Source organism: Marmota marmota, unplaced genomic scaffold (assembly GCF_001458135.2).
Source record: "Marmota marmota marmota unplaced genomic scaffold, marMar, whole genome shotgun sequence".
Lineage (NCBI taxonomy): Eukaryota > Metazoa > Chordata > Mammalia > Rodentia > Sciuridae > Marmota > Marmota marmota.
Genome location: NW_026000153.1, coordinates 19,809,844 through 19,823,512, shown reverse-complemented (window position 1 = coordinate 19,823,512; position 13,669 = coordinate 19,809,844). Strand labels below are relative to the sequence as shown.

General features: G+C 40.9%; 1 protein-coding gene and 1 pseudogene across 1 annotated transcript in view; one reads left to right on the top strand and one right to left on the bottom strand.

Moving 5' to 3' along the window:
- Nudcd3 (NudC domain containing 3) overlaps nucleotides 1-13,669 on the top strand; it is a 98,482-nt gene that overhangs the window by 40,234 nt on the left and 44,579 nt on the right. The window lies entirely within an intron of this gene.
- LOC107146025 lies at nucleotides 2,767-3,450 on the bottom strand (annotated as a pseudogene).

Sequence of the window (13,669 nt, the reverse complement as noted above, 5' to 3'; positions counted from 1 at the left end):
AAAAATCTCTTAATGTGGATCTTGCAAAAAAGCATAGTAGCAAGGACCTGAATAGTGTAGTCTATACAGTTAATTCACTTGGAGCCTTATTTCATGATATTTGTGAAATTCAGGGTAGGCTGGAGTTGAATCCTGAATACATGACTTAAGTTTTTGTACCCTCACTCCCAGGTTAAAGCATTCAGTCCTTTTCATCTTTATTTTCATGGTTCATTCATTTCCTTTTTTGGATAGTGGGTGTAGGAGGGATATCTGGTTCTGTTTTCTTCTGTGGAAATGGAGGCATAGATAGTTTTAGAGTCTCAGGTAGCTTAAAAACCCAGATGTAGTCAGTGGTGAAAGATTTTTATTTTTTTTAAATTAGCGCATTGTAGTTATACATAGTATTAGGGTTCATTTTGATAAAATAATACATGCAAGAAGTTTTATTTCAGTCCCCATCCCCTCTTTCCCCGCCTTCCCCCTATTCTATGTTTTTATTTTTATTTTTAAATTTTTTTTTTCGTGGTACTGGGGATTGATCCCAGGGCCACATATATGCCAGGCATGCACTTTCCTGCTGAGCCATATGCACTTTCCTGCTAGCCTTGTTTTTAAATTTACAGTTATGATGATACTTTATAGCTTAATTTGCATTCCTTTATTTATAGGAAAGATTATATTTTCTATCTGATTTAAAAAATATTGGCATTTCCTATTTTGTTAACTCATTCATGTCTGGATATTGCTCTTCTATAGAATTTTACAAATAAAATGTTCCATGTTTTCTTATTCACTGCTTTCCTTTTTCTAGTTGGTTTGCTATTTTGTCTTCAGTGATTTAATTTATATTAAGATTTTAGAAAATTTTCTTCCTTGATTGTTGTAGGCTAAATGTACCATTTCATTATCTACAAAAAGGCTCAAGACTCTTCTTCAATATTGCTTGATTTCTTTAAAGTGAATTTCACTGGAACTTGATGAGGTTCTATACTATACCTGTTGAGGATATCATGTTAAAACTGCATATTAACTTGAAGAATATGATTGCTTTTATTCATTAAATATTCCTTGTAAGAAGTTCTATCATTCCATTTTTGGTGGCTTTCTTTTTTCTTCCATTAAAATCAGTTACCAAAAGTTAGCCCCTAGGCACTGGGATTATAGCTCAGTGGCAGAGCACTTGCCTAGCATGTGTGAGGCACTGGGTTTGATTCTCAGCCACATATAAATAAATAAAAAATAATGGTACATCAACAACTAAAAAATATTTTAAAAAAAAGTTTGCCTACAGAATTGTATGCAAATCTCATGTGCCCTGAGTTGCCTTAGTAGATAGTTAATGTTGGTGTTGTTTTTAGGAATTGTGTCTTTCCCAATATTTGTTATAGGTGGATGACAGGGAAGCAGTTATTTAATTAATCATAAAAGTAATAAGATCAGGTTTTAGATAATTTGAAAAATAAGAAAATTATTCTAGTTTGATCCTGATAGTATCTTGTTCAGTTTCCCCTGATTTTAAAAAAAAATTACATTTGCTATTAGATAATTTTAATATTAGAAAATACATGGTCAATGTGACAAGTGAATTACAAATATGTAAAAATAAACATTTGCTCTGTCCCTTCTAATTGTGCAGCCAATGACAGTATAGTGTGGATGCATGCACACAGTTTTTAAATTTAGATGTAATTCACATATCTTAAAGGTTACCCTTTATCATGTACAATTGTGCGTTTTTAAGTGTATTTACAGAGTGTGCAACTATCACTGTTATCCAGTTCCAGAACATTTTTATTACTCCAGAAAAACTTCATACATATTTCCTCCCAAACTTTTCAACCTTACACAATCACCAATCTATTTTGCCTTTATAGATTTGCCAATTCTGGGTTTCATATAAATGTAATAATATGTGGCCTTTTGTGTCTGACTTCTTCACTTAATAGAATGTTTTTAGAGTTTATCCATTTTGTAGCACATACCTGTGCTTTGTTCCTTTTATTGGTTGAATAATCTTTTGATGTATGGATATTCCCAATTTTGTTCATTTATTCACCAGACATTTGAATTGGCTCTTAGGAGTATGGTGTTATAAATATTCGTATACAAGCTTTTATGTAGACATATTTTTATGTAGGCATATTTTCATTTGTTTTGGGTATATTCTTTGGAGTGTAATTGCTGGGCCATTTTGAGTAACTGCTAGAGTGGTGTTTTATGAGATATGCTTCCATATCCTCACCAACACTTGTTATCCTTTTAAAAAAATTTTTTAGTTGTCAATGAACCTTTTTTTTTTTTAACTTGTTTATATGTGGTGGTGAGGATTGAACTCAGTCCTTTCACATGTGCGAGGCAAGCCCTCTGCCACTGAGCTACAGCACCAGCCCCGTTATCTATCTTTTTGATTATAGCTATTCTAGTGAGTATGAACTGGTATCTTGGTATCTCATCATGATTTCCCCCCCACCCCAAATCCGAAAACTTTATTGTACACAGCTTGGAGCCAGGGCCTGGTGGCTGACCTTTTGCCTTCAACCCTGGGCACTGGGCACAGGGGGCAGTTCCATCCAAGGAGTCTTGGCAAGGGGAACCCCACAAGGCAGCACTCTACCTAAAGGGTACTATATAGTTGGGAGATAAGGGTTGCTCCACAGCTGACAATTCTACTTCATCCTTTTACACAGAGCACTCTGGGGCAGTGTGTGTGTGTGTGTGTGTGTGTGTGTGTGTGCGCGCAGGGATGGAGGCTGGCATTCTCACTGGTGGGGCCTGGATGGGAGATTAGTGGGCCCAATGTCCACAGCACAGGGCGGAAGGGGCCATTGCCAGTGCATCTGTGTCAGCCTGTTAGCTCTGGAATGAGGAGGGGGTGATCTTTACATCGTGTTCTGTGGCTGGTGAGTTTGAGAGGCTACTTTGTGGAAAGTATGAGGGCCATGATGAGACCTTAGAGGACAAGCACCTCAGTGAAGATTAGGATCAGGATCATGCCCACAAACAGTCAGGGCTGCTGGGCAGTGCCCTGAACACCAGCATCCCCCACAATGCCAATGGCAAAGCCAGCTGCCAGGCCGCTGAGGCCCACACTCTGGCCTGCACCCAGCTGGAGTAAACTCCTGTAGAGGCACATACCATCATTCAGGGAGTTGGCATTGAGGACTGCCACCACCAGGCCATAGATGGCAAAGATCCCAGCCAAGAACACAGGGTGATGGACTTCATGATCCTCTCTGGCTTCATGACTTACACAGCTGCGATGCCGGTGCCACTCTTGGGCATGCAATAGGTGGCACCCAGGGCACTGAAGATCATGGCTGACGAGGCGCTGGTGATCTTGAAGAAGAAGAACGACGCATACTCAGGGTTGTTCTTGGTCTCGACATGTCGGGCGGGGACAAGCTCAGCGGGCTGCAGCTGGGTAAGAACAGCCGGCCAACCAGGGGGTGCAGAGGTGAGCACAGGCATCTTTTTCTTGTTCCTGGGTCTTCAGGGAGGAAGCTTTCAGTCTCTCACCATTGAGGGTGAGGCAAGCTGTGGTCTTTATTCTTTGTTTGCTTTAATCATTTGGTTGAGAACATCCTTTAGTATCCTCATAAGAAAGTAACTATGAGAAAGAAAGTTTTTGAGACCTCATTTAGTTCTACTCATCTTTCTGATTTTCCTGGAAGAGAGGGCTTCTTGGGACATGGGAGTTTTAATTTAAAACCAAGTCAGTTCTTAGCAAATGGTTTGCCTAGGATAGGTGCAGTTCTGGGTAAGTTATAAAGAAAAGAGGTTTATTCGGGTTTATAGTTCTGATTCAAGGTCAGGGGTCCACATCTGTTGATAGCTTCTTGTTGACAGAGTTCTGAGATGGTTCAGGTGAAAAGGAATACATGGAGACCTACCCAAACTGGCTTTTATAGCAGACCCATTCTCAACATAACCTATTAACCCATTAACCTATTAATCACGTGAATGGAGTAGTCATTCATATAGACAGAACCCTGATCACTTTGTCCTACCTCTTAATTTTAAATTTCGTAATGGGGAATAAATTTTAACATGAGTTTTGGAAGGGACAAACAATATTCAAACCATAGCTGGGACTGATGGTTCCAGGCAAATTAGGGTGAGCTGGTCACACTGCCACATGCCTGCATGTATACATCACTGATAATTGAATATTAAGTTGAAAATATTCCCTGCATTGCTCTGCTTTCTTCTGGCTTATTGCATGGCTCTTAGGTAGCTGATATATTTCTGATTTTGCTCTTGGTATAATATGTACTTCTTTACTCTCTATAAGCTCTTATTTCTTCCTGCATTCAGTGTTGTAAAAGTACATTATGCTTTATCTGAGTTTGGCTCTAATTTAATCCTATGTACTGGGTGCTTGCTGAGTTTTTAGCTACAGAGTCTTGTCATTTATCTCTGAATTTATAGATTCCCTTAAATTCATGTAATTTCCTTCCCTTTATTTTCTGTCTAGATCTTCTGTAATTATGGAATTGGTTCACTAGTTCTTTTATTCCCCTTTTTCCTCTTATATTCTGTGTCTCTGACTTTTTTGCTCTTTTTCCTGGAAACCCATACATGATTTCCTCAACTGTGTATTCTAGTCCTCACATGAAGTTTTGTTTTTTTCTTTGCTATCATTCTTAGTTTCCAAAAGCTCCTCCCCCCTCCCTCGGAAGTGATTCTTATTATTGTTTACATGATATTGTGTTCTAGTTTCAAGGGTGCAATGTTGCATTGTTGAGAAGATGGGCATACAGACACACTCAACATTGCTCTCACAGCTCTCTCACCCTTACACAGTGTTCTCACATACGACCTCTCACATGTGTTCACACATGCACTCACACACATGCACACACACAAATGTATGCTCTTATACACTTATTATACACCAAAAGGATTGGGAGGGAAGGAGAGGGGAAAGGCTAGCTACAGGGAGCATGGCTGGGAGTGTTGCTGGAATCCCAGGCCAGGAGCAGGGAGCTGATGTCAGGGATTCTCAATATACCAGGTACATATAGTATAGCAGTATGGTCACTTGTCCCCAAAGAAAACGAAATGGCAAGAGTAATGGTGAAGTAGGAAAGGAATTTAATATTCAGTATTGCCATACTGGGAAGACAAAAGGGAACCAAACATCCTCAGCCCTGTTTTAGGGGTATTGACGTGAGCTTCAGGTTTGGGAGGAATTGGGGAAGGGGGCAAGAGAGATGTATAGTTAAAAGGTCTTGATCAAATTTGGTCAGATTGATGATAGGTCTGATTCTGTGAAGTCCTGGAGAAGTTACTGCTTGAGGAGACAATTTTGTTCCCATCACGAGATGATTGCTTCTACTTAGTGGGGAAACAGCCTCAGTTCTCTTACAGGGTAATTGCTTCCACTGGGTGGGTGGGGGCATTCAGGGTTGATCTGCCTGTAGGGCTTGCTTTTCTTAAAATCCAAGGTGACTGCAGGAGAGAATGACTTAGAGAAAAGGACAACAGAAAGGCAGGATGGAGTTAGTTCCTTTAGGTTTAGGACAGTGACTGGGAACTTACAGTTGCTACTCCAGTGACCTGAAACAGGACGCTGTAAAACCGGACAGTTGACAATTTTCTGACTATGATGTCCCTGCAAATCTTGAAAATACCTTAGTTATTTCATATCTGGTGTCTTCAGCATTAAAGGATAATGAGAGAGGTAGGTAAATTTTAAGGCGAATCAATCTTGTATTACCAGTTTTTAGACAGACACTCCTTAAATGATTGACATTTCTATGTGCAGAGTTGAGCAGGAATCTCACCCAAAGTTTAAGATAGAAAGGAGATTGGTAACACAATGGAGGCAGAGATGTCAAGTTTTTATTCTGCTTTTAGTTACCCCATTGGACATTGCAGGGCTAAAACAGTGCTTTTTAGCAAAGCAGCCTATAAGTCCCTGTTATAGGAGGTGGCTATCCTGGCCCAGGCTGGTGGAGAGATGTGAGTTGGGGTATGGACAGTGATGGGAAGGAGGGCTTGAGGGATATAGGAACACATAGAAAGATAATCCTGGTCCCTAGTATCCTTGTTCTTCAGGCAGATAGGAGATGTGTGTCTGTTTTCAGCTAGGAGAGGATGGTTGGAGATATAAATGGAAGATTCCAGTGGACAGTTGGCAGTGGGTTCTGAAGTTCTGGGAAATAAACAGATATTTGAGCTAGAGTTGGGAGTTATCATCTTAAAAGTGGTTGTGGCCATGGCAGTGAGATGTCCCTGAAGGGAGTGAGGAGAGCAAAGGTCAGTACTAAGGTGAGGGAGGTCTATAAGGGGTAGGAGGTGGCTGAGAAGAGTAGCTGTAGAAGAGGATAGGACAGATTGAAGGTGAGTCTGGAGGTTTCTGCATCAGAGATTTAATAGGAAAGACCTATTAAGGCCTCAATGACCTGAGGCTAAAGAATTGGAAGGAGAGGGCAGAGGTGGTGGCAGACCTCATTGGAGGAGAATGCTGGTTTTAGTGGTTATTTGCCTTGGGTAGGAAGCAGGTGAAAGGAGTCAAATTCATTTGATCAACAGTAATGTGACCAAACCTGAGATGGAGAATACATTTTATTCATGTGCTCTTTGCAAATTTTTGGAGGTGGGAGTTTTGTTCTCTACATTTAAAGATGTTTGGCAGTCCCAGCCTCTTGGTGTTGGGGTGTTCATACTCCTGCGCACCGCCTTTCCTTTTGCACATGGTCTTGTGGGTGTTAGATGTTGCCTGGGTATGTCCTTGCTGGATAGGTGTGCTGCTGTTCAGAGCCACAGAGGCCTTGCCAGTCTTAGCACCATCTTAACACTTATCATGGTGTTAGATTTATAGTTATAGGGACAGTAAAGTCCAGAAGGAAATTCTTCATAGTGACTTAGTGAGCTTATCTTCCCAGGGCCCACCATGGGGTTCGTTCTATAGAGCTTTTTTAAAAAAATCACTTCTTCCCAGCAGTCTCTACTATTATGCAGAACCTTGCTGTGCCTCTATAATAGTCATTGAGTTCTTGGACTGGGAAAGGAATGCCACTTTAACCCCACAGCTGGTTCTTTCTCAAAGCTGCCCAGAACAGCAAAAGTGGTGGGATTCAGCACATGAAGGACTTAAGAGTTCAGTGAGTCTGCATTCGTGGCCTCAGACATCAACCGTTTGTATGTGAGTTCTCCCTTAGAGGAGCCACAGGGCAGCCAAATGGCTAGTTCTGCTGCCTGGTCAGTCTCTCTGTCTGCCCTTCCTGCTCCTTCTGACTCGATTATATTAATCAAACCATTCATAGCAAAGGAGTGACATTACAACCTTGCTTGTCTGCTCCCTAAAACATTAAGGAGAAGGAGGTACAGAGGCAACGTTATGAGCCTTTGCCTGGCTGCAGCCGGCTCCTGTTCTTTTGTTGACTTCCTGGGTTTTGTGCCACCCCAAGAGGAAGCTCCTTCAAGCTGTCTTGACAGTGTGGGGCTGTCTTCATTGTCCTGGTGGAGTGCTGTGCCTCTATCATCTCTATACCTGGTCTTGACTTCTTACCTTAGTCATAGAGCCTTTTTTGTCTTTGGAACCTTCTTACCCCTGTCTCAGGGAGTCTGCCTTCACTCTGGTTCTTACTTAGTTTTGAGCCATACTACTCAAAATTTTGTGTCATCCATATGGTACAGGAAAGGCATTTTTCTCCTCATCAGTGATACTTTCTCTCCCCTGGGCCTTTTCTCCTTCTCCTTAGATACTTTTCCTGCACAAAGAGATGTTATGCTGAAATCCACAGTGCATACTTTTGTGTTCTTTCTTTTGGGGTGACTCTGTTAGCTGTCACAGATACTGCTCTGACTTCCTTTCCCCTTTCTGTCCTTCCTCTTTGCCCACCTTCTTTTCAATTTAGCCTGTTTTATTTTCTTATGTATTATATACTAAGTTGCCTGTCTTTGTAGTATAATAATTAGGTAAGTTATGATGTGTATACATGCATAAGAAACCATTGCCCGAGAGTCTCCATGTGCTCCCTCTGTGGCTGGCTTCCTTCATGTTCATCCTTAGGTTACCATTTATTTGCTTTCTGTCACAACAAATTAGTTTATGTATTCTAGAATTGTGAGGTAGAATCATAAGAATGCACCTTTAAAAAAGTTAGTTTTAAAAAATGGTGGTAAGATACATAGCACATAAAATTTACCATTTTAGCCAATTTTAAATGTACCATTCAATGGCATTAAGTACATTCACATTGTTGTGCAACTGTCACCAACATCCATCTCCAGAATTCTTTCATCCTCCCAAATTCAAACTGTCCCCACTAAACAGCACCTCACTTCCCTGCCCAGTCCCTAGCAGTCCCCATTCTGTCTGTGTGAATTTGATTACTCAATCATACAGTGCCTTTTTGTGACTGGCTTATTTTGCCTTGTGTAATATCTTCAAGGTTCATCCATGCATCAGAATTTTCTTTCCTTTTAAATCTGAATAATATTCTATTGTATGGATAGACTATGTTTTGTTTATCCATTTATCCATTGATGGATATTGGGTGCTTCCATCTTTCAGTTGCTATGAATAATGCTGCTATGAATATGAGTGTACAAATATTTCTTCAAAGTATATACTTTTCTTGGGTTTGGTTTCTTTCAGGATAATTATTTTGAGATTCAACCATGTTATATATAACAGTGATTCATTTTTTTAAACATTTATTTTTTAGTTGTAGGTGAACACAATACCTTTATTTTATTTTTTATGTGGTGCTGATGATCAAACCCAGTGCCTCACGCATGCTAGGCAAGCTCTACCACTGAGCCACACCCTTGCTCAGTGATTTATTTTTATTGGCTTGTTCTTGTTGTTCTCTATCCACTTGTCTGTTGGTTGTTACAAAGCTGTGAAGGAACATTTGTGTACAAATCTGTGTGGATGGATGCTTCATTTCTTTGTGAATAACCTAGGAGGGGAGGCTCTGCCCAGGGCACATGCCACCACCCACCAGCATTTTAGGGTTTCAGTGGCTTCTCATCCTAATCGCATTTGATGTTTAAGTCTTTTTAACTTTAGACATTCTCATAGGTGCACAGTGGTATTTCATTGTGGTTTGAATTTGCATTTCCCTAATAAGCAATGATAGTGCAGTTCTTTATACCTTCTTTGGTGATGTGTCTGTTCAAATCTTTTGTCTATTTTTAAAAATTGGGTTGTTCATTTTCTTTCTAAGTTTTGAGAGTTCTCTGTATATTCTAGATATGAATACTTTATTAGATATATAATTTGCAAATATTTCCTCCTGTCTTTGGGTTGTCTTTTCATTCTCTTAACATTGCCTCTCTTTTTGGTGGTGTTAGGGATCAAACTCAGGGCCTTGTGCACATTAAACATATACTTTACCACGAAGCTACACCCCCCAGCCCCAAATTGCCTTTTGAACAACAAGTCTTTTGATGTCATTCAAAATATCAATTTGTTCTTTTATGGATCACATTTTTTGGTGTTGTATTTAGGAAATCTTTGCCTAATACAAAGTCACAAATATTTCCTTCATTTTTTCTATGAGAAGTTTTATAGTCTCAGATTTTGAATTATTTTTAGTGTATGGTGCATGGTGTGGCTTAAAGTTCATCTCTGTATAAGGATGTTCAGTTGGGCCAGTATCATTTATTGAAATGACTGTCCTTCTTTCCTGAACTTTTGTTTTTTGATGCTACGGATTGAACCTAGGACTACCACTGAGCTACACCTTTAGTTCCTAATCACTGAACTCTGTGTGTGTGTGTGTGTTTGTGTGTGTGCGCGTGCGCATGTGTGCGTGTATGCGCGTGTAATATTACTGAGCTATATCCCCAACCCCCCCTTTTTTTAAAAAATTTTTTGTTTTGAGACAGGGTCTTGCTGAGTTGCTGAGCCTGGCCTTGAACTTGCAATCCCCCTGTCTCAGCCTCTCAAGTTGCTCAGATTACAGGCTGGTATCACCAAATGTCCCCCCCCCCCCATTTCCTTTTGTCATCTATATTTTTGAAGGGTAATCCTTCCTTATCCCACACCTCTCCTCAAGCAAGTTATTCCCTTTTACTTTATCCTGTGTCTTCCTTCTTTGTCCGTGGTTCAGCCCAGTCCTTGTCTCTTACTCTTGTGTTAGCAGTTTGAGTTTTGTCTTTTTAAGTTAAAATCTGGCCCTCGGGCTGGGGTTGTGGCTCAGTGGTAGAGCGCGCGCCTTGTGTGTGTGAGGCACTGGGTTCAATCCTCAGCACCACATAAAAATAAATAAAGGTATTATGTCCATCTACAGCTAAAAAAATTTAAAAAAATATCTGGCTCTCTCACACTGTGGAATGTTTCTTGGGACAAGAGTGAGTGACCTTTCTTTAAGTTTTCAAGTTTCTTGATCTCCACATTTGATGCTGTTGACTGCTCTTCCTTGAAATAAGTGTGTTTGGTTTCTGTGCTTTTCTGGTTCTTTTCCTCCCAGTGATTAGTCTTTCAGCCTCTTGGGCTTATCTTCTTTCCACCCCTTAAATGTGGGTGTTCTGGAGATATGTCTATAATCAGCCCTTGTCTTTCTCCTTGCTGTAATCTCCTCCCTTGGAAAACTTATTCACTTCCAGAGCATGAAACTGCACATCTGTGGCTTTTCTTTGTGTTTGGCCCTATACCTTGGTTGTCCTCATATCCTGCAAATCTAAAGGATCTTCTCTGTGAAGGATCCTACCATTCTCCCCATTGCCCAAGGTCAGCACTGAGTTATGACTTCACTGTGTTTCTCTTGATATCCTGAAAAAAGTGAGCATATCCTTGAGGAGAAAGACCTACAGATCATTTTTCTCTACATCTGTTCTTTTGGAATAAGGATGGGACAGTGAAGGTGGTAGGCAGTCTGTGTCTGGTTCCTGCCTTAGCCAGAACAGGGCTTCTGGTCAGGATGGGTCCATGTGGCTTGGCTTATGCATAATGGGGGGACTCAGGAATCTGTCAGTCAGCTTAGACTAGATTTTACTGTGGAGACAGTTCCCATGTGTCAGCAGAGTCTAATTTCTCTCTGATGTTACTGTCCCCTGTGGTTTGACTACAGTTCTGGAATCAGGGAAGCCAAGAGTCTTCTCAGAGCCACAGCATTAGGAAGTGGAATCATCACCTGTGAATTAAACTTAAGGTGGAATTACATCACACCCACTCTTTCTCAAGTGCCTCTGGCAAATGTTCTGGGACTCTCTGAAGAGCCTTTGGTCAGGTCATCGGTCCCTCTCCATGTCTCTCTTGGGGCAGGCAGGGTCATCTGTCCTGGGGAGTGCCTGTGGGAAGACTGATGGAAAGGCAGCCCATGGCTCCCAGAGGCTTTGCTGATGCTCATGTTCATTGTGTTGCTGTAAACCAGGAATTAACATTAGCTTCTGCCTGTTAGACTCCTAAAAGGACTGGCAGGAGTACAATAAGGAAAAGGAGAGAAACCTATTAAGTGTAAGGATAGTAGAATCTGGAGGTCACATGAACATATCACAGAATGACCACAGTGTGGCAGCGAGTGTTAAGGATCTGACTCCGTCTTCAGTCCCTGAGTCTGCTAGGTGCAGGCAAGGACCTGGTAGACTTCTTGCATCTTGGAGAATAGGGGTGAGGCCAGGATTTAGCTCAGTTACCCAGAGTTCACAACCTTTGACTGTTTCTTTAGCCTCTCTAGGAACCTGTTTTGTGGAGATGACAGTCCCCTACAGTTGTGGTGAATCTTACATGTTGTCCTGTGTGCTGAGGCAAAGATACCCCTTGCTGGTGGCCTGTCCTTCTTCATCCCCTTGCACTGCTATTATGTATGGGTGGTCCGTGGTATGAACTTGACATCACCAAGGATCTATGGTTATAACAATACCTGAAACTGGATAATTTATACGTAAATCATTTTCTCAATTTTGAAAGTCCAAGATCAAGGTGCTGGCAAGTTGGGTGTTGGTGAGGGCTTCTCTCTGCCTCCAGGATGGCTCCTTGTTGCTTCATTGTCTGAAGGGGAGGAAAACTGTGTCCTTGCATAGTGAAAGGGATGGAGAAGCAAGAAGGCCAAATGCTGGGAGGTGCCTCTTTTATAAGGGCCTTAATCCCATTCATGAAGGAGGAGCCATGATGGCCTAATCACCTCTTATACCATCACATTGTTTCAATACCTGAATTTTGAAGGGGACACATTCAAACCATAGAAGATGACAAATATCATTTAAAGAAGCATTTTTAATGTCTTCATCTGGAGATATTTGGCTTTGGTAAGTGAAGGTCACAGCTGTTGAACATGCCTGGACTGTCCCATGTGAACACTTCCTGATGGACTTTCAGTTCTGCTTATACTAGGCCTTGCTCCAGGAAATGAAATACTCTCCGTTGTTAAAGGCTTTTTTTTTTTTAAGCCAAGAACTAATTGCTTTTCCTCTGCAGCCTAAGCAAATGCTCTTTTGTCAAATTTGACTTTATAGCATTTGTTTCATTGAGGCTGTACTTATTGAAAAACTGTATAATTTACTACAAAGATTTCTCAAATGAATTTGATGAATATTGCCAGAAACCAGGTCGGAATTCTAAGATATTGCTTATTTACTTCCTCCCACCCCGTGAGTTTTAGTTAAATCATGCAATTATGTTTGATGGAGTATGCAGTTCTATCATTAAAAAAGGTAACTGTATAAGGATTACTAATTATACATTTGTTAAAGATCTTCCTCTGAAATACATTTAAGGGAGGCAATAAAAAGTGACTGGTGGGTATGTAGCGAGTTAGACAATCTGTCTGTTACCTGGATGTCAAATAGAAATCAAGACAACAAAATACACAGTTACATCCTACATGTTGGAAGGACTCCAGTTGAATGGCCTATGGCCTGGGTCTTTGGGTATCCTAGGCAGATATCCAGCCCTATCAAAACAGGCTTGTCTGGAGGATCTTAGCCCATTTACATGCAGAAGAGGATCAAATTGGCTAACACTGAGACTTTATAAATAGTAGGACTGTTTCTCCAGCCTGTCTTCATTCTGTTCAGCGCTAAAATTCCCTGGCAGCATGTAACTAATGAGAATGGAAAAGTACTGTTTGCAGAGATTTAAGCTGGCTGACTCGAGTGCTCCCATGGTGCCTTGTCATCAGTGGTTGCATTTGCTGCTCTTGAGGGTGGCCATCCTTTCCATGTTGAGCTGTTATCTCAAGTGATGAAAACAGCAATATTTTACCCAAGACCCCAAAATGGTCTCAGGGAAATCCTCTTTTGTCATTGTGAGAATATGACCACATCTTGCTGAGCAAGAGAAGGATGGGCCAGGACATGAATAGCTTAGCCTTGTGTTTCAATTTTAGAAAAATTGTACTGAAATTGTCTTAGGCAAGTGTGTAGAATGTCGAGTACACATGAGCTCTGTATGGCTTCTGTAGTAGAGATGCTGTTTCCCCCATTACTGATGAGCAGACAGAGGCTTAGAGCTAGAGATAACTAGTCCAACATTGTACTGCTAGATAGTAGCCAAGCAGGGATTTTGACAAAAGTCTATGCCCTTAAGCACTAAGTGGTGCTGCCTCCTCTTTTCTTTTATTTGGAACTCTTGAGATGTGTATTTCTTTAAATCCCCCCCCCCTTTTTTTTAAAATAACTCTTTGCCATGGCTTATCATTTTCTCATTAGGGAATGCATTGCTTCATGGGACTTCACAACAACTCAGAGCTGCTGAACCTAGTTCCCAGCTGCATATATGCCTGTTTGT